This window comes from Tympanuchus pallidicinctus, unplaced genomic scaffold (genome assembly GCF_026119805.1).
Source record: "Tympanuchus pallidicinctus isolate F22 unplaced genomic scaffold, pur_lepc_1.0 scaffold6, whole genome shotgun sequence".
NCBI lineage: Eukaryota > Metazoa > Chordata > Aves > Galliformes > Phasianidae > Tympanuchus > Tympanuchus pallidicinctus.
In genome coordinates this window covers 28,895,298-28,913,993 of record NW_026294780.1, presented here as the reverse complement: position 1 = coordinate 28,913,993, position 18,696 = coordinate 28,895,298, and the positions used below count along the sequence as shown (strand labels likewise).

The 18,696-nt window shown below is 39.2% G+C and overlaps 1 protein-coding gene across 3 annotated transcripts in view; it reads left to right on the top strand.

Annotated features, from left to right (window-relative positions):
* NDFIP2 (Nedd4 family interacting protein 2) overlaps positions 1-2,726 on the top strand; it is a 51,686-nt gene extending 48,960 nt beyond the window's left edge. For all 3 annotated transcript variants that reach the window (XM_052664477.1, XM_052664475.1, XM_052664476.1), the window contains one exon: positions 973-2,726. The gene's annotated coding sequence lies outside the window, so the exon portion shown is untranslated. The remainder of the gene's footprint in view (positions 1-972) is intronic.
* Positions 2,727-18,696: the final 15,970 nt, after the last annotated feature.

Genomic DNA, 18,696 nt, shown 5'->3' with positions numbered 1-18,696 from the left:
AAAAATGGAATTGCCTGGAAAAGATTATTCCTTTTATGCGAAACAGTGATATATGGTTAATAACACTAATAAATAATTGTGCCATGTGATATACAGTTCTTGATCATGAAATGAACCTCTTAACATCTATGATGTGTAAGCTTTGCTCTGACATTTTGTGAAACTGCAGTAAATTAAAATTTACTAAAATGTTGTATATCATTATTTATTGATCTGAAGTGGCATCTGCATGGCAGAATTACCTTTTTACAAGAGTAGCATGTTTCTCACTTTCTTAAGTTTTTAGAATATTAAAATTCATACAAAGGAGACTGTGAAAACCTGTACCTATTGGTTTTCATTGTAATGAAGTATAAAAATACTGTTTTAAAAATTATCACTAGGACTAAACGGTATTTGAAAATACCTTGAAGAGAATAAGAGTGTAGGATAATGTGGTCTGTGATTCTTTGTTATCCCTGCCTAAAATTCTGCATTTGGACAAAAGACTGATACCTTACTCAGCATTGAGTGATGTTAATGAGTTGTCCTGTTTGACTTTGGTGGCTTCCTTTAGCTATAAGCATATTCAACCACTGGGATGTATGAGTTGATAAGGGGTTTGAAATTTCCGTAGAGAAATGAACACCTAGATGCTATTTGTTTAAGTGTTGTAAGTATTGAAACAAGAAGTTCAAATTAATTGCTATCACACTTCAAACAGCCTTATTCTTCTGTAGACAGGTAACTTCATGTATAATGGCTATTAGTTTTAATTAAGAAATAATGTAGCCTTTGATAAAATATAGCTTTGTAACCTTTAGTAAAAAACATTGCTTTTACAGAATAGTAAGTTGTCAATAATTTGTACCATCCAGACATGGGTGGAGGGAAGGCTGTTCTTTGCTGCTGCTGCATTTCATGTCATTTAGCAGTGTTGCTTCCATGTAGTCTCTCCAGTGAACTGAAATGCAATTCTTTCTTTATCTCCAGACTGCATCAAACAGACATTCCTTTCTTGTACCAGTGTGAAATTTCCAGATGATCCCTAATCCTGCAAGTTAATAGGATAGAAGACTACTAAAAACAGAAGACAAATAAGTGAAGATACTGCTTCAAAATAGAATGACAGGATGGCTTACGCTCAAGTGCCAGTTGTAGTCATTCTAATAAATATTTATAATTGCTGCCTTTTGTTTCAGCACATCTGCATACATGCTTACTAAAAAAACGGTAGTGCTGAAGTAAGAACAAACCATCTATTAGTATTGATTAGGTACAGTCAGATTTGGTTAATCTGTGCTTGTTTTACCTGACACGTGTAAGTGGTAACTTGTTTCACAAAATGTCTGTACCACTGACTTGTTGATCTGAAGTTTGAGTAAAATGAAATGCATTAAATGATTTAGATTAACCAGTTCAGACGATTTTTTCTATAATTTAGATTCATCTAATGATTATGTAGAACAACTTTGCTATTTACTAAAACTCAAAATTTCCTTGGTGTCACAAACTTGCATTCATCAATATTTTATTGAATTCACACCAGAATACTGGTTTACTTACGGATGATACCCACGTTGAGTCCCCTGTAAATAATTCTGCTTAGATTACTATTTAAATTGCTTCTTAGGAACTGTGTCAAAATATATTTTGTAACAGTATATTCTCCAAATTGTTTAATCTTCATAAGAGCTATATGCATTTTTTTGTTAATTTGACTATTTGGGTATAATTACTATTAGATGTAATTTTTGAGGTAAAGGCATTGAATTGGTTATCACAGCTTTCCTCACATGGATTTTAGCAGGAAAGGGCTTGAGTCGAAAAGCCCTCATTCTTATGTATGTGAGAATGATCCCATTACTTGATGGAGCTCATGTTAGCAGGGATGGACAGCCTTGCACCTGTAGTCCTGGATTGTGCAGTTGGATCCTTGTGTATGCACCTTTGTTCCTGAAACAGTGTATTGCAAATGTATTCCCTGATTTATAACACTGACTCTGTTTAAAAATTCTTGAGTTTGATATAAACTCAACATCTATTTAGGATATTCTCAAGAAAAAGAGGAAAAAAATTATCTGCCATTTCATAAGAATAAACTAAATGCAAGATAACTTTGGAAATAATCTATGAAGGAAAAGAAATCTTACTTTTAAAGCTCTGAAATTGGAAAAAGTGTGTTGCACTTCTCTCAGTGTTCATTTAAGTTATACCATTACTTTGCTATTAAATATCATCTCTTTGGGGGTTACTCTAAGTGTTAATGCACATTTGATTTCCTTTAATGTTTATCATTTATACTTCTACCTAAGAAGGAGAATGCATCTCTCAGTCCTTTGTACAACTGGAATCTCAGTTGCAAAATACATTGGTTGTTGGTTGCACCTTTGGGGAAAAAAATTACAAATACTTTCCTCCAGTTTTTATATTAGGATTCTGCCTTTTTATTACTAACATTAAAAATGAGATTTATGTTTTGAGTTAGTGCTGTATTCAATTTTGTATCTGTAATGAATGTTTAAAATATGCATATGTAAACTGGTTACATTATTAGTTTTCTTAATCTTTCAGAGATACTGAAAGTGATTAAAACCTTAGGGGCACCTTCACTTCCCCGCTTTTTATGGAAAGTAAAATTAAGTAGAAGTTCCTTCTAAACTTAGCTGTTGGTTTCTCTGTTCTTTTGCATCCATTGTCCTTATGAAATAAGAAACAGATAATAAAACAGTGCTTTGTTTTGCTAATTAAGACTTAGGCTTGTTTTTTTAATTTTATTTTTATTTTATATATTGAAAACCGCACACTCCAGTATTTGTGGAATTACAAGGAAGTTAGTTGACAGAAGAGATCAGTCTATCGTCTCTTACTTTTCTCATGTTTTATGGCAACATACTGTAGCAGCATTTCTTTGTAATGAGTTAATGTAACTGTGCAAAGCATGCAGTATTGATTTCTTTTTTCTGTGTTTGCCGCTGTTAACTAGTACAGTTTTCCATCTGTGTCAATTTCCTTCAATTAAATAGCAGTCATCTGACAGATTTATTTTGGTTTGCTACAATGCATTCTACAGAAGGTTTCCTACAGATTCTTGTTGGCTTTTCATGTATTTTGTTGTTTGTTTGTTTGTTTTTTACTGCATTAGCTCAGAAAAGTTCTCTTTCAGACAAATGTTACATAGGGTTATCTAATCCTCTATAGTTGATGCAGCAGTTTGGTAGCCTGAAATCTCATCAGCAGGAGGAAGGGAATTGGAGCACAATTTTCAAAGACTCTGCAATCTATTCCAGATGTTTTAAATACTGCATATTTTCCTTGCTATTTCCTGTGAGCTTGGTTAGGAACAGCTGGCTCTGTGGTTTAGAGACACCTGGCTAGCTTTGCTTTGTGTCTAAGTTGGTTATGAAAAAAAATATCACGAACTCAACAGTGAAGTTGACTGTAAACAGATTTTGTATGAATGTAAATAAGGCTTTGAAAGTTTGGGGCAAAACCAGTTGGTGTGGAGAAGAGAAAATTTCATTTTATTCAACTGTCTGAATGTAATGCATTTAGTTTTTATCATCTACTTTTATTGATGTGAACACCACAGGGAGATGGATATCATGAATGTTATTCAAGTAGCTTGCAGCTCACGCTTGGGAAATGATCCATCACTAACGCTTCCAAAGCAGATGACTCTGAAATTATAGTTTTGGGGAGGGAGGATGAAGGTTACCTTTAAGCTTTCACTTTGCTGTCTCAGCTCCAGTGTATCCTGGAAGGAATATATTGTGCCCTACTCCTTCTGAGTCTGCTTCTCTTTGAATGATGGCAACAGGTGAGGAAAAGAGATTTTATTAACATATTGTATCATCACAAAGCTTTTAATTTATTTTCTTTAATCTCATTTTTGAGAATGTTCTTCACTAAATACTCTGCATCAATCCTTCTTCTGTGTTTGTTTTCTTTGCTCACTTGAACAAAATATTCAACTTGTGAAGTTACCACTGCTTTCTGGACTTCTGAAAAGTGACTAACATCTGATATGAAGATAGATATCTCTCAGTAAGGAAAATGTTTCTAATCATCCTAAAACTGGATTAGCATGTACACACTGCTATCCAGTTTGATGTATGTTGCTTTTTTTTCCCATTATCCCAAGACCCTTAGCATGATTTTCCTCTGTTCCAAGGATACTTTTACTGTCTGCATCTTCTCCACTTGGCATGTTGTTGCAGTTATACTTATGTTTTTGCATCTTCACTCTTAAATTTTCTTGTGATGAAAGAAAAACTATGTGTGTGTGTGAAGGTACCCTCAGTGTAATGCAGGAAATGTTTCATTGTTTCATCATTATGCACATCTTACACAAATGTCTAACCTTAATTTTCTAGATTGCTGTAGTACCCTGACTTCCAAATGCCCAGCTGTGTGGAACAGATGCCTCCTGGTATAATTTAACAGTAAAGCATGCCTCACTTGCACATGTTCATTAAATTAGTATTGCAGTAGCATTGCCGGTTTCCGTAGATCCTCTACTTCTTTGAGGAACAATATCCATCCACTTCTACTGTACGTAGCTGATGAGCACTGTGATGATTACTCCTGCACTGTGAAGTTTTAAGTGTATTTTCCCATTAGTAGTGGCCAGTTGTTCCAATAAAGTCTGCTGGTCTTGTGGAAAGTGTTACTATGAAGGCTACTCCGAAAATAATGCCTCCTGTTTTGTGATGTTGACCCATGATGTCTGAGGTGGATGGAGATGGTATGGCAGTAGACACTGAACCTTCCCACCAATATTTCATTGTTTTGTTGCTGTGCAAGAGAAGGCAGCAGAGGGGCAATCTGACAAAATGACATCTGACATGGAAGTGCATATGAAGCAAAAGTGCATCATTGAATTCCTCCTTGAAGAAAAAAATGACACCTACTGACATTCACTGATGTTTGCTGAATGTTTATAGAGACCAAACAGTGGATGTAAGCACAATGAGGTGATAGGTGGTACACTTAAGCAATAGCAACAGCAAAAGAGGTCATCTCTACTGGTGCAGATCTTTATGAGCACAGCATGCAGACTCTCATTGATTGCGGGTGAAAACGCATAGCTGGTGATGGTGGCTTTGTTGAAAAATAGCATTTTGTAGCTGAGCATTTGCTCTATCAAATAGTGTTATTTTGCACTTTGTGTCTATTGTAGTTTCTATGGAAATAAGAGACATTACTTTTGGAGCAACCTATATAGATTAAAGCTGATGCTAATAGATCTATAACTGTAGTATGAAGTCTGTTCTTCCTCGCATCTGTAAGTGATCTCTACTCAACTAATTAAACAGCTTTCCTTGTAACTTTAATAGAAAGTCTTTGTTCCATGAGGATCACTTTTGCAGAAGAAACTGATGAGACAAACCCTACTATTTTTACCAGAAATGGAAATCAAATCCAACATAAAATCTATTACTTTGAGGATAGTCTGACACTTTATGAAGGCAGTGATTTGTATTGTAAATAATTATCAGCATTCAGTTGTTACAGTTGTTCAGGTGTTATTTTGATTTCTGAAATATTGCTAATTTTCTGATGAGGAGTCAGTGAGGCATCGTACTTTGTGGGTGGTTTTTTTTTTTTTTAAGTAGAATAATAGAATTGTAGGATCATAGAGTGGCTTCAGTTGGAAGGGACCTCAAGGACCACCAAGCTCCAACTCCCCCCTGCCGCAGGCATGGCCACCAAGCTCAACATTTAATACTAGACCAGGCTGTCCAGGTCTCCATTCAACCTGGCCTTGAACACCAACCATGGGGCATCCACAACCTCTCTGGGCAGCCTGTTCCGGCCTCACCACTCTCTTGGTAAAAGGAAAAAAAAAAAAAAAAAAGTGGGAAAGTCATAACACTCATTCTGGATTTGCTGATACCACTGTAAGATAGATGTGTGTTGAATGCAAGAAATAAAGCATAATCTCCTGGTTAAATAAAAAAGTGTACATATTCAAAAGATTTAAATGTTTTTGAATTGTGACTGTAAACTGACGTTTGCATTGGACTCAGTGGATTACATGTGGCTTGGCTCAGGTCTGTGCCTGATCTCTCCTCATCAGGTGCAAGTATTGCTCTGCAGCATGCTCTAGATATGCTGTGTTTTCAAATTGAGGTTGCTAATTACTCTCTTCTTGCTCATTAAGCACATTTACTGACAAGGGAGTGTGCAGACCTTCAACTATATATTTGCAGTACCTAATTTAGCTGGTGTTTCTGACAATGTGATGTGAATATATTTGTTTGCAATCATTGCCCTCTTTCTTTCCCACTTGACCAGTTCCTAGGCCACTTTGCGTACGTATGTAATTTGTGAAAGTAGTCCTTAAGTTTTCTTATCTTCCTGGAGACAACTGGAATAGCAATCCTGCACTTGGGCAGATGGAGAGTCCCAGCTCACTGTCCTTGAAGACACTTGGACAACAGTTGTGTTAGCTGCCCCATGTGCAATACTTCTACAGTTGGCAGATTGTCTACCTGCCTTGGCAGTAAGAATGTAATCTTCAGCCTTAGTTTTGATTGTATAATCTGCATGGCATATGCAGCTTTCTCATCTCTTGCAGTATTGAGATTTACGTTAACAAAGAAATTAGTGTTGTCAACTTTTATATTTTGGCACAAATCTTGGGATGATGTGCAGCTTTCTTCTGTCACACTGAGTGTGGTAGTAACACAAGGTTCTGTTGAGACAGTAGAAAAAGGTCTCTTTCCAACATATTTTTGATGATTTTCTAGGTTGGTGCAATATACCTGAAAGTTTGCTCCTCATCTTGAGTGGAACTTTCTGTAATTGCCTGATACAAAGAGAGTACTGTGATTCATGACTGACTTCTTAGGAATTACCATTTTACTCAAAATGTTCATTTTGTAAGACAAACTACTGCTTACTAGAAATATTGTCGATCCAGTTACAGCAACAGCTGTAGGAGGAACATTACCTAGAACAGTTGTTGCTCTACTAATAAGATCTAATATAATTCATGATTCCATTATATAAAAACCCCCCAGAAAAAACAAACACCACATTTTGTAAATCACGAGAGATATCTATCTTGAAATTTGTCCACTTAGAAATGTCTTTTCACCACCTGTTTTTCATGATCATGCTCTTGATAGGAATAGTGTGAAGTAACTGGGGAACTCTTGACAAGTGTGTGGTGCAAGATGCATAGTTCTTGCCTCCATCAGTTCTCGTGAAGATACATAATTCAACACGGTCCTTCAGTTTTATTGTCTTTAGTACCAAATTAATAATTTTAGAATATGAGAAGATATGTTGTTGCTTTCAAAATCAGTGAACTTAGAAGTAATTCCTTATTAGTCTGCTGTCAGTAAATGTTATTGCAAGACATTTTTTTGTGTGCTTATTTCCCTGTAGCTTTTATAAATCTTTCTCATGATGGTAACTGGACCACATATACATTATATGTAGAATTTGATCTATATCTGTGGTCTATACCCAGGGTGACTTATTGCATTTTATAGACATACAGTAGTATGCATTTAATCTGTGATGATGTTAAGAAACAAGATAGTGTGTGTTTAAAGAATAAAATAAATGTGGTGAGGTTTGCTTTGGGATTTTCAGTTTTCTACTCCTTCATTTCTGCCCTTAGTGCAGAGAAAATGGTGATTTCTGCATCTCAATTTTCTTGGACTTTCTCTGTTCTGTTTTTTGAAGCCTAATTGTTGTGGAGTGCTGAGCACAGTCCTGCTCCACATCTTTTTAGAGCTTCTCATTATACATCATTTGTGTTATAAAAGTGATTAAACAGCCAGTGTGTATGATTTATTCCAGATTTTGGGCTTGTGAAATGCATAAAATGCAATCCATAGTATTTGTGCTCCTAATTAGTACAGAATTGTTTTGCCTTCAAATGAAAAATGCCATACAGCTAAGTCTCAATTATCCAGAGGTAGTTTATCTGCATTATGAATCGATGAATGCCATTGACCGACACCTGCAGTGGTTTTGTTTGGCTGCCAGCTCTGCACTCATCAGTTTAGTCACGGCAACAATACTGCTTGTGAGTCCTGATTTAGGTTTGAGTTTAGAAGTGTTATTGCTGCCATTATGTGTCACAAACCCCGAGCAGATATATCCTCTGAAGTTGAGCTGGCTGCATTCAGAGCCGTGTTAGATTTCCTGTGCTGTATGTTTGGTACCTGGACTAGTGGGAAGTGCTGCAGAAATTTCACTTTGAAGCCAGCCTGATCCTTATTTGATCAAGCTCAGGCTTAGACCTTTTTTGCCACTCTGAGCATCACCATGGTGCTCTTTAGCACATCTTATCTATGTTAACTAGACCTTCTTTTCATAGTACTGCGAAGTGCATATCAAGCTGATACCTGTAACAAGTTCCTTTATTAATGTGTTTTCTGGTGTATTGCTCAGGTGTTTGATGGGTAGGAGCTGAGTTATTGCTCTCAGGATCATGTCTATTCTTTGTGTAATGGAAAATCGAATTCCCTGACTATCCCAGCTCCTTTCTGAGTGTAACAACTCAGCACATTAAAGAGTTAGATGTTCTCTTATTTGCTTTCCTTTGGGACCAAGTTTCCACACTCACTTCAGGGTCAGTCGTTGTTGGAGGGAAGCACGGGAGGTATCCTAGTACAAGCTCTCATTCAAAGCTGGGCTAGTGCTGAATTTGGACCATATTGCTTAGGATTTTGAAAACCCCAGAGAGCAACGATTCCACATGATCTTTGGAGAGCTTGTTCTAGTGCTTTGTTATCCTCACTCATGATCATCATTGACCTAGTTTCTATGAAAGAGACAATCAGTGGCTCCTTCCATAGTACCCGAAGCCCTGAGTGATTTCCTGACAGGCAAATCCTTTGAGGCTTGAAGAGCGATGTCTTAGTGCCTATGCAGTCATGCAGACTGCTCAGCTGTCAAGTGTTGAGAGGGAAGAAGAGCATCCGGTCTCTAATGAATTGCTGACATTTCCAACACTGAATAAGGGATGACAGGCCTTCTTCCTCTATTTCCACTGTTGGCTTCTTCAAGGATCTTGATCCTCAGAGCACTGGATGCTGTAAATTTTTAAGACTGTCACTTCCAGGAGGCCTCTTCCTCCATACATGACATTAGGTAATCTGTGAGTCCTACTGTAGAATAACTCCAAGTTGAGGTATCTAAATTGCTTGGAGTGGGATTCAGAACTTCTAATTTCATTTACCTAAATATTCAATCATCTAGTCTAAGCTAGACCACCAGGGATTACTTTGTAGTCATCTAAAGAGTGTCATCATCTCAAAATGATGCGAAAGATGCATGTCCCAAATGGGGTCAACTGAATCAGTGTTGAAAAGTACTCGAACTGCAAACTGTACCTTTTGATACCTTTTAGAAAAAATGAGCCCAGCACATTCATAAGAAAACAATAGCTTTTGGTCACAATGAAACTTGTTGAATAGTTTCTCATTTATAGGAAACTGACTTTTTGTCTTTGGAATTCTGTTAAGCAATTTTACTCCAGCTCCCAGTGTTCCTGCCCTTCAGGCACATCTGTCCTGTGTCTGAGGATACCATAACTTCCAGAGTCACCAATTCTCTAGGTTCCTCCAGGATCCTGCCTCATATTTGGCAGTAAGCTTCAATCTGTGGTGTTCTTAATGAAATGGTTTGGGCTTTATGAAATCCTGTTTTCCTACTGACTTTGTTTCACAAACAAATAAGGATCAGCTGTTTGCTCTCTTCTCATCCAAGAACTGAGGGAACATAATATGAAGCAAGTATGCAGAGATGTTGAATTTTTTCACTAAACATGCCATTTAGCTGTGGGACTCCTTTCCCCAGTATTGTGGTGACGAGAGTGACTACGTTCTTTACAAAGACCAGAGAAATAACTTCCCATTGCTATACACCTTTTTGGTATGGTTTCTGGGGCTGTATGTTTTTACAGTAAAGCTGGCGAGGTGTTAAGAGTGACAGACAATGAGTTGCTAGTCAAAATTTGTCATGTTCCCAGCATGTTTACTTACCTTATGAATGGTCTTTATTATTTCTAGATTAATTGCTACTTGGGATGGATTTTGAGATATCAAGTGTTCATCCAAGCACTCTGAGCCCTGTGGTCTTGCTTGACTCTTGAATCCTCCTCACAAAAATACCAACATCTCTACCAGAGCAGAAGATACTCCTTGGTCCCCAGGCCAATTGTGTGGACTGGCGTCCATCTACACATTTGCAACTTTGCCTGCTCCAAGTCTGTTGGCTGCATCCATGCTGCATACATCCACAATACTTGGCCTTGGCTGTTGTTGGGTCTTAAGTCAGGAGTATTATTTTCCAAGGACTTACAGAGTAGGAGAGGAAAGAGAGTCAAACCTGGTGCAGTCTTAGCCATGCTGCCTTTTGGGAACTGCTTCTGGAATACAGTTTCTTGACAGAACTGCATCCAAGTTCGGTCATGGGGAGAGAGCCTAGTTACAGCAGTCCAAAGTAGCGCCAGAAAATGATCTAATAGCTCAACAGTGCAGAAGATCAGGGCCCCATTGCTTGCATTCAGTGTTCAATTCTCATTTAGCAATGTGGATGTAACCTTAAAACCTATATCCATTATGATGCAAAGTTACTTAGCTGTGAGCTCCATCAGATAAATTTGGAACAAGCCTCTATACTCTTGAAGGAATTGCGTAGGTTCTTTCAGCTCTGGTGAACTGTTTCATACTGCTGCAACTTAAGCAGAATATAGGGGTTGTCTGAATGTCTCAGTCTCTTATGAAATGAGAAGTGATTCAAAATGCAGTGCAATAACCAGAAGGACTTGGAGTATTTAGTTGCAGGCACTAGGGAACAGGAGAGTCTGCCACTACTCAGAATCTCAAACCTGCCTTCTTTACTGCTTGATAAGTTAAAATGCTGTAACTGTGTGAATTCCAGGCAGGTAGCAGGAGATGTATGTTAATATTTAATTTCCATCCTGCAAGATTTAAGAGTGCCTCCCAGCTCCTAATTCTGCTCTGTATCCCATCTTCTGGTGCGCTGGTTTCCGTACAAAGGAAGGGGGTTGCAGAGAGCTCTGAAAATATCCCTGGATCTGAACAATTATGAAAGGAAGGTGTGTTACAGAATACACTTGCCCTGCCCAGCCAAAGAGACCAAATTCAGATAGTTTCACAAGCTGTAAGGTCTCAAATCCTGCCAACATTAGCACATAATCTTCACTTTGTGTTTGCAAGCGGCCCCCTTGCTTTTGAAGAGGAGGAGTTGAGAAAAGAGGCTTCTTTTATAAGATTGTTTTTTAGTTTGACTTTTTTTTCCATCTTTATTAGTCTTTTTAGTTAAAAAGAAAACAGCAAATGTGGCTTTAATATTGTAGTCAAGTTTTCCTCCTTTAGGCTTCTGTAAAGAGGTACAAAAACTATTACAGAGCTGTTTACATAAGGCTAAATAATAACTGGCCGTTTATTGAGGGGCCAGATAAGTATCTGAAAGGTAATGCCTTACATAGGCTTTGGATTCTGCCTGGTGCTTGTGCCCACCCAGAAGGCTCAATAAAATGTTTTTTTTTCTTTACCACTGTTCTACTTAGAGGAGGCTTCCTGAATTCAGCTATATAAACTTTTAATGAGTGACCTATTTGCAAAACTCTTTACGGATTGGCAAACAGCATTGATACTGAGCTCATAATGCTTTCTGTGCTGCCACCTCCTTCTCCTCCATGTCCCCTCTAACTGGAATGTGACCAAAGCAGAAGTATTTTGAACCAAACTTGACAGCAGCAAAATACAGCACTGGCAACAGCTAGATACAGCATTTCTGCACCTTGTTGTATCAACACTGGAAAAAAAAATAGGCACCTTGTGTTGAGACTGGTGTTGTGTACCATCTGCCCAGCTGATGAGAGGCTTTTCAGCCCTGAAGTAAATAGCTCTTGCTAAATGCTAAGGCCTGTACTATTGTTGACATACTGATAAAAAGCATTTGCAGTATCCAGTATGCTTTCTCTCACTGCTTTTGAAAGGTGCAATGAGTTCTAGCACCAAAAAAGCAATCGGTTTGGATGTGGCATGTTGTGCTTTAGAAGGAAAAATGCGAACGTCTGTCTGGATGGAGTGTAGCTCTCACTCCTGCTTCCTCTTTACCTGACAATCACAGGATCTGTGGTTTTTTTTTATTCAAACATAGGAAATGTTGGGTTAATTTCTCCATATTGAGCTATGATGACACCTTCTTGAAATTTTATTATTATTATTATTATTACACTTTGATCTTCTTTAGGATTAATGTATTCCCTAAAAGGAATTTAAGAACTAGAACTGAGGGGCAAATAATCCTCAAACTTCAAAGGATCAAAATAATTAAAAAACAAAAATTTGGTTGCAGAAAGGGAAAGGCAAGTTGCAATGTTAGACACTGTTTGAAACCCAGATGTCTTCACACTAGTCAAGACAACATGGTGAGAGTTTTTAATGATGTAATGGTTTTGTGATTCTTGGTTTTTGGTATTCCACATCATAACATCATGTAGTGTATGGGTAATTAAAGAGTTAATAATCCAGTTCCTTGGACTGACAACTTTCTGGATTCTTGGCTCTCAGAAGAGAAGAAGAACTACATATCCCAGGGGACCTTTTGCATGTGAAGCGAATGTGGTAAGTCACAGGAGGAAGGAAGTCATGGGATTTTGCTCTCTCTTGCTGCTGCCTGGCAGAGGATATGGATGTGCTTCCAAGCCATATGCCTTCAGTTCAAAGTGAGCTTTTTGGTTTTGGAAAACTCTCTCTCTCCTATTTTATTTGATTTGTTAGTCTCAATTTCAACTTGATTGTATTATATTGTGCTATCTTGCATTCCAGTGTCATAGTTACAGAATCACAGAATCACCTGGGTTGGAAGGGACCTCAAGGATCATGTAGTTCCAACCCCCCTGCCTAGCAGGGCCACCAAACATACACATTCAGATCAGATTGCCCAGGACCCCGTCCAACCTGGCCTTGAACACGTCCAAGGACGGGGCATCCACAACCTCCCTGGGCAGCCCGTTCCAGGGCCTAACTACTCTCCTTGTGAAGAACTTCCCCCTAACATCCAACCTAAATCTTTCCTCCTTCAACTTGGATCCATTTCCCCTAGTCCTGCTGTTGTCAGCCCTTCTGAAGAGTTTACTCCCCTCCTGGGTGTAGGTTCCCTTCAGGTATTGATAGGCTGCAATGAGGTCACCCCGCAGCCTTCTCTTCTCCAGGCTGAACAAGCCCAACTCCCTCAGCCTGTCCTCATAGGGGAGGTGCTCCAGCCCCCTGATCATCTTAGTCGCCCTCCTCTGGACCCTTTCCAAGATCTCAATGTCTTTCTTGTACTGAGGGCTCCACACCTGGACACAGTACTCCAGATGGGGCCTCACAAGAGCCGAGTAGAGAGGGACAATCACCTCCCTGTCCCTGCTGACCACCCCTCTCCTGATGGAGCCCAGGATCCCATTTGCCTTTCGAGCTGCCAGAGCGCACTGCTGGCTCATGTTCAGTCTCTCGTCCATCAGGACCCCGAGGTCCTTCTCTGCCGAGCTGCTTTCAAGGACCACTCCTCCCAGCCTGTACGGGTGCCTGGGGTTCTTCCGGCCTAGTTAGTAAAATAAATTTTCCTCCTTAGATCGTTGCTGCTGTTCTGGTTTTTTTGTTTGTTTGTTTTGTTTTGTTTTTGTTTGTTTTGTTTTTTTCTTCAGCCCAGCTCCCTACCCCTTTTCCCTTTTCTTTCCCATTTTTGGAGGCCGGGGGCCCACAGGCCTACTGCCCGCCTGTCATGGGCATAGATTGATCTAGTTAACTCCGTGACAAATGAGTAGTCCAGTTCATCATATGATATCTCCATAAATTCTGAAAAGCAGAATTATTACTTGTGGGTGTGCAGTCAGGTGTTTTTTAAGCAAAAAAAAAAAAGGAGTTAACTCCTAGAGAGAGCTGTGGTCCGAATTTATCCCAGAGACAATTAGCAAAGACTTTTTACAAAAAATGTTGCCAAAAAATTAATTATGTAGTGCCTATAGACTTTACTGGTTACATCTTAAAAGATATCTCTACTGCTGCGATGATGATGAACTGTATACATCACATATGTTGTAAAAAGAAAGGGATAGGGAGAGGAGAGCAAACAAGCGCCAATTAACATCTGGTTTCACCTGGAACACATGGGTTTCACATCTTGGAGTCTGTTCTGTTTTAGAGTTCACATACGGGCTTCGTGAGAGGCCAGATGCACATGCTGATTGTAAGCAGAGTCTATCCTTCGTGTATAAGTACCTAAAACTTCACTGTCTATTGCTGTACCCAGAGAGAATCACAGAATCATAGAATTGCTCAGGTTGGAAAAGACCTTAAAGATCATCAAGTCCAACTGCAACCTGACCATGCTATCCTAAATCTAACAACCCATCTCTAATTCATGTCCCTGAGAGAAGGACAAAAGCACCCACATTCATCTCAAAGTTGTAGTCAGAAAGGGAAATAAAAATACACATCTGTTGTCCAGGACATTACACTGTGTTTCAGTGGTTTCCCAGTGAGTTGCCCTGTAGACCCTTTTGCCTCTTTAGTAAAAATTTTTGATATAATTTTCCTCCCCAGTATTAGGCTAGCTCTTTTTTCTAACAGCAATTAACAAAAGGCACAAGAGATCTGTTTGAACAAGTGGCCTGGAAATGCCAAATTTTTACTGCAGTGAAGTTGAAGGTTTGTGTAAACGTCTTCAGCCTGAGATCTGAGTTCAAATATTGGTTAATTCAGCATGCTGGAAAGAGCTTGAGAGTTTATTTGTGTGCATCTCAAAACCACTGCATAGTTTGGCATGGGAAGGGAATAGCAGAGAATTTGCAGGTCAAGAATGAGGTTAGTTGGCAGAAGGGTGAGGAAGCTTGCACAATACCTGCCCACAATTGGTTTGGCTCTTGCTGATACAAATGTCCCTTGCTGTCATGAGCTCTGAAATCATCTACAAATCAAACAATTTTAAAGAAACATCTAGTATGTTATAGACATTTTAATAAAACTGTAAACAGGAATCAAGCTTATTAATGAAATGGTCTTTATCAATGGAAAAGGGGGTCTGGTTCTTGAGGAGCAGAGATTGATGGGAGAGGTCTTTCAGGGGAGGGAGAGGAGCCTCTTCTGTGCAGTGAAATGCATCCATCTGGACTGTCCCCACCAGGTGTTTTGGTGAAGTTCTCCATAGGAATGTGTACTCATAAAAAATGGAGATTCAGTGAACAAGCCAACAGGCAGGGATGGATTTATGTCCTTGGCAATCCAGACCGGTCTCCATATGTTGTTAACATTAGATGGCGAGAGAAATTAACTGTATCACATGCTGTTGCACAGCCTGTATTTTGAGCCTCTCCTGTTTAAAAACAGCGTAAAACAAATGGAAAAGATAAAACAAGTATTTTCCTCAAGTGAGAACAGATGGCAATGTTTTCAGGTGCTGGAAGGCCTCCATGACCAGGAGGCAGCAGAGGTGCAATGAGTGCTCCTCAGGGCACTGGATGACCTCTTTATGCAGCAGGAATGTCTAAATCCTCCAGAAACACACTTTTTGTCACAATAATGTATATTTTTTAACCAGCTGATCTCCTTTTGCCTTACTGTGGCTTAAAGTTGAAAATGTGAGTATGAAGTTTCTTGATGGACACAATTGTTACTCATTATGATGGTTGGTTCATTAGACTGAATTTTTCCCGTTGTCCTGCAAATCTTATGGGGCCTTTAATATGGCACCATCGAGCATCTCAGCTTTCTTCCTTTCATATGTTTCAGGAAACGTGGGAGTTTGTTATTGATTTTTGCAACATCTAATTTGCTTGCAGGCTGCCTGGCCAGTCGATATCTTCAGCCGTTTATGGGCTTCAGTGCCAGGAAGCCAAGGAACCGTGCCTGGGTTTGGGTGAGGGACCAGATATTGGCAAGGCTTGGAGGTAACCTCCCACTCACATGAATAAATCATGGAGTTGCTTTGGAAAGCAATTAGCTTAATAACTCTGCAGTTCAGCCCTATGTATAATTAATTTACAAAATATGTGGGCTGACTTGAGCTCCTTAAAAGCCTGAGTTGGAATGTTGTTTAACAATGTGAATTTTAAGTCTCTGCAACACAAAAAAATTGAAACAAAACAAAATGAAAAAAACCCACTTGATATTGTCCAACAATTTTGTCAGTAGAGCATCTGTTTGGAGAGACTTCAATTCTGATTTCACCTGTGGGCAATTTCAGCTTCCCAAAGGGGTGCCCCAAGCACCAGGTTGACTGGGAGCTGTTTTCATTATCCCTGATCACATTTTCTTCTTCAATAAAAACGACTGGCCTACTGAAATAATATCATTAATGAAGTTGCTTTACTTCCCAGTAGAACACCCTAACCAATAGGCCTTCAGGTCATTTCCCTCTCTTTGTTCAATCTATATTTAAGTTAATTAATTGATACAAAGTGTGGAGTGGAAGGGTTGCAGCAGGAGAGCTGCAACTCCCCAGAGATGGCAGTTATGGCTTTCAAATCCCCAGCACGGAAAATGGGAGCTTGTAGCAGTATCTCCCAAACCTTGCATGTGGGCTGCTGGATAAATGCACTGCTGCCTTTCTTTTGTAAATGGTACCTAAGCAAAGCTGTTAAACCATTAGGAAAGAGGTTTTGCTAGTCTGGTATTGTTTGGTTTTGGTTTTTTTGTTTGTTTGTTTGAGTGTCAGTGAGAACCCCCTTCTTCAAACTACTTTTTGCTTTGGAAAAAAATAGCTTTTTCGGTTTTTCAGTGGTTTAATGCCAGGCTTAAGTAAAACAAACTACCCAAATGAATTTGTTTACCCATCTATAACTACCTGGGCCTTGCAGAGAAAAGGCAGAGGGGAATGCAGCTGCAGGGCAAGGAGAGACCTTGCTGTTATTTCATCTTCCATCTGCTGCAAGATGATGAATTTTGCTGCATGTGGAAAATAGTCATGGCTATAGGATTGCAGTTTAGCTCTGACCTTCCGGGCAGTTCATAGTACTGGGGAGCTTGACGGTTTGATGGGTTTGCAATCGTCGTTGCACTTCCTTACACTCCGTAAATGTTTTGAAAGCAAATGCTCTAGCTCCAACCACTAGAGACTTTATTTTTCAGTGTAATCTGAGATTGGAGAGCATATTTTGCAGAAGGGCTGAAATGCAGGCCTTTGTGAAATATAGAGCAAAGGCTGCCATCATTTGTTCATGCCTGTATTTCTAATCACTGACAATCTGGAAACAACCAAAGTGCTTTATACCTTCTGCAAATGAAAATGACTGAAATACTAGGCCAGCCAAATGCTGTGATATGACTACAAATAAACTACAATGTCTGGACAAATCTAGAGTGGATTATCTGTCTAATCAAAATTTGTAAGGTGTTTTCAATGGAACAGAATCTGAATTTCTCAGCATCAAATCATCAAATAACTTAACAATTGGCCAGGAAGTCAATTGTTTACACTAAAACAGCTTTCTTTCAAGGCTTTGGGTGTGGATGAATCAGAATATTTATTTAATGGTGGAGATGAGAATTTACCATAAACACATAATCTTGCGTGTACATCTTTGATGTAAATACCTTCTTATCCCTAATGCCTCTAACTGCTGCAATTATGTATTGTGCTATTTATACAATCAGGAACATACAAATTAAAAGAGAAAATCCTACACAGAGTGCGCAGAAGCACCTGATGCAGGGAACCGGAGCCCTTGCTTCCTTATGGGTTTTGTGTTTCTAGCAAAAAAGATGGCTTCCAAGCACAAATGTTTTCCTTCTTCCATTTAGTTACAATGTAGGTGACTTCTAGAGAAGAAGAATCAACTTCTTTTCTCCATCTTCATAATCATAGTATTGTAGGGGCTTGCAAACTTTGTCCTTTCTCCTTTGCTGGGTTCAGCAGTGTGCTGGCTGTGTGCTCGGCAGCACTTGGAGCAGTTAATGGTGAAGTGATCACTGCTGGAGGAGATGCTTTGCAGGCCGGTTCCATCAAGGCATGTGTCTCCCTTACTGAGGATTTTAAAATTGTACACTGGGAAAACCCTACTTGCCAGAACAAGATCTTTTTACTCACAGCAAGAACAATCTCCTATTGTCTCCAGGGATAAAATGGTGCCAGTAAAAGATAAAATCCCCGTGCCAACATGGTGATACACAGTTATGTTAACTGCTTCACCACTATGTTTAACTATGAGGTAAAGGCCTCAAAGTGATTTTTTTATTTTTTATTTTTTCCCTTCTGAACTGAATCTGAAGGAACTGAACACAGCAATTACACTGAAATAAAAACAAATTATATGTTCACAGTAAGAATGAGTACTGCCATTTTTGGTGGGTTCTTAAATCCTGTCTGTATGGCAGGGAATGAAATTCTGAGCCTAAAGGGTGCACTCTCCTTTCCCTTTGTGCACCTCTGTTATCTCATGACCCAAGTGAAAAATTGCATCCTGCCTGGGGACATCCATGCAGCATTTTGAAGCTTCGGGAAGGATGGGGCCTTTTACAAGGCTACATGGTGGCCCATCCCTAATTGGCAAAGTGATGAGCTACTTCTATGCAACATGCACTCTCTACATAGCCCTCTTTGTGAGAGGAACCTGGAGCACCTCTTTTAAGAGCCATTGTCAGCTTAGGGTATGAGGTTCTGTGTGCACCAGAGCAATTCCTGGAAGAGATGCTGGATGCAGCAACACTAAATTTGAGTGGAAAAACATTTAGC